At 34.8% G+C, this 2514-nt stretch overlaps 1 long non-coding RNA gene across 1 annotated transcript in view; it reads left to right on the top strand.

Moving 5' to 3' along the window:
* Positions 1-628: 628 nt before the first annotated feature.
* LOC104964626 (uncharacterized) overlaps positions 629-2514 on the top strand; it is a 23802-nt gene continuing 21916 nt past the window's right edge. Inside the window, exon 1 of the long non-coding RNA XR_800442.1 lies at positions 629-950. This is a non-coding gene — a long non-coding RNA (uncharacterized lncRNA). The remainder of the gene's footprint in view (positions 951-2514) is intronic.

Raw genomic sequence — 2514 nt, 5'->3', positions numbered from 1 at the left:
ATCTTTCCAATGGCAAAATGGATCCAAAATCTATTTTCAAACCATGCTAAAATGTAATCATTTCAAAAATTCAGTGGGATCTTTCTTCAATCCTTATTGGTTGGTGTTTTCTCTGCTGTTCCGCTTGCCTCACAGAATGGTTACACATTCAAAAAGAAACCTAGCAGCAATCTAACAGCATCATGTATTACATTAATTTACATAACACAAAATCTATTATTTCAGGGTCGAGACTGGTCATAAAATATGACAACAGACATTGAAAGCTTAATTTAAAAACCACAATAGAAGCTTCAAAAGTAAAGAAAAAAGACTTTCAGTCGATCTGTTGATTATCTAGCTCAGTAACTATCTCCTGCCAAAGAACATACAGTAACTACTGACTGCTTTCGTATACTAGTTAGAAGAATTTAAGAATTATTATCATGAAGAAGATACATTTGCTATGGAACAAAGGGACACTATATTTATCGTTTTTCCCTTTTTTGCATTATTATTGCTTGTAATTAACAGTTAACAGTACTCTTTCCCTTTTTTTAAGGAACTTTTTCTATCAACATAAATAAAAAATGGAAAAGATAACTTTTTCAAGTAACTGCAATACATTTAAATGAGATCAAAGCAGTTTTATGACTTCATGAATATGTATTAACTACACTTTGATTTTCAAGGCATACGAATATCTCTTTATCTCGCATCATTGGGGAGATAACCACATTTTCCACACACTTGAGTCATTTTAATCAATAATTTATTTACAGCACTACAGTGGTTTCAGCCTTTCCGTCCAATCACACCCAGCGACAGCTCGGTAGGAGACCATGTGATCACCAGCGAGCAGCTACCGTTCGTCTGTCAGACCATCGAGGTGACCACTGAGGACGAGGAGCAGACCGTAAGCTCCTCCCACTCGTACCCGCTGCAAATCTCTCCTGTGTCCTCATGCTGCGGTGAGACCACACACACACACACACACACACACACACACACACACACACACACACACACACACACACACACACACACACAAAGACTATTATCACTATTTACCACATTGTACACTGTATGCAAGAAACAGGGACACTCTGCACATCACGCATGCATACACACACACTGAGACAGAGACAGATGTATTGGCAGTTGCCTATTTGAATGATCTATTTACACAGTACACTACTATCTAGTAGGTTTCTAATATTTTGTCTTTCTCATTTTCATAAAATGGGTAACTTCAAACTACAACATTAATAAAAACATATTAACACCTTATATTAGTTAAATCAACACCTCTAAAGGTGTCAATCAAAATCAAACATTAACATCGTTTTTAAAGGTAGAATTTATGACAGAGCTGTTGTATTGGACTATTATTGATTTTACTGCCACTAAGGACTCAATGAAAGCACTATTAAAAGATACAAATGAGTGGCATTGTGAAGTAGCATGGGATCATTTACCAGGAGCCGAATTATTTGCAGAGGTCTTGTTTTTTCTGATTCATTCTGGTAAAATAAAGCGGTTTCACATTAACACAAAATAAAACGGTTTCACATTAAAAATCGGTTTCTCTAATTAGCTTGTGCTAATGTTTGCTCAGCTTTTTTCTTTGAAGAAAGATCCAGACGTCCTAAAATCATCTGGTACAAATATAAAGTTAAAGTTCAAAAGTGTATCGTAAAACAGTTGATTAAACTGTATAAAAAGTTGATTTATGGCAGACAACCATGCACTAAGGGGGAATACTTTTTAATTACCGGCAACAAAATAAAATGGGCCGTTACATTAAATGAAATTACAGATTTGTCAGAAAAAGTTGTTAGAGTAAACAGATCAACAAAAAATAGACATTTTAAATGTGACAATTATCCACACATTATTATACCTTTAAATAAGATACATCCAAAGGTTAATCGAAAAGTAATAGATTTAATTTGAATGTAGACATACATGACACACACAAACTCAATTTACATACATCACACTGAACATAAAAAACTATGTTTCCAATGTAATTTAAATTTCAGTGCTGCCTCAGGAAAACAAACATTTGGGAAGTATTCAGTTGGTAAAGTGTGCATACAGTAAAGTGGACATGCAGTATGATGCTCATTTTGAGGTTCATATTAGTATTTTGTGCCTCTGCTATGACATGTCTCCATGCTTTAAAGGTCACCTATCATGCTATTTTTAGGCAATATCATAGGTCTCAGATATATAAAAAATATATAAAAAACATGTCCATGAAGTGTTTTGATCAAAAAACCAAACAGATCACCCATTCTATCCATGCCTCGTATCCCCCTATTTCACTTCCTGTTACAAAAGTGCTGATTCTGGGTATAAACAGGTCTCTCTTGAGAATTTAAAAAAAAATAAAGCTTTTTTTTTTTAACTGAAAAAAAATAATAATGAGAGGGGGCGGAGCTTATGCCGGCTCATGTGGGACCTGGCTGATACTGTCTAAAATGTTGCGGTGATGAAACGCAAGGATTATTAGATCAAGGCAAGGCACAC

Source organism: Notothenia coriiceps, unplaced genomic scaffold (assembly GCF_000735185.1).
Source record: "Notothenia coriiceps isolate Sejong01 unplaced genomic scaffold, NC01 NC01_scaffold00037244, whole genome shotgun sequence".
In the NCBI taxonomy this organism is placed as follows: Eukaryota; Metazoa; Chordata; class Actinopteri; order Perciformes; family Nototheniidae; genus Notothenia; species Notothenia coriiceps.
The sequence above is the reverse complement of the archived record's forward strand: the minus strand, read 5'-3'. Positions and strand labels throughout refer to the sequence as shown.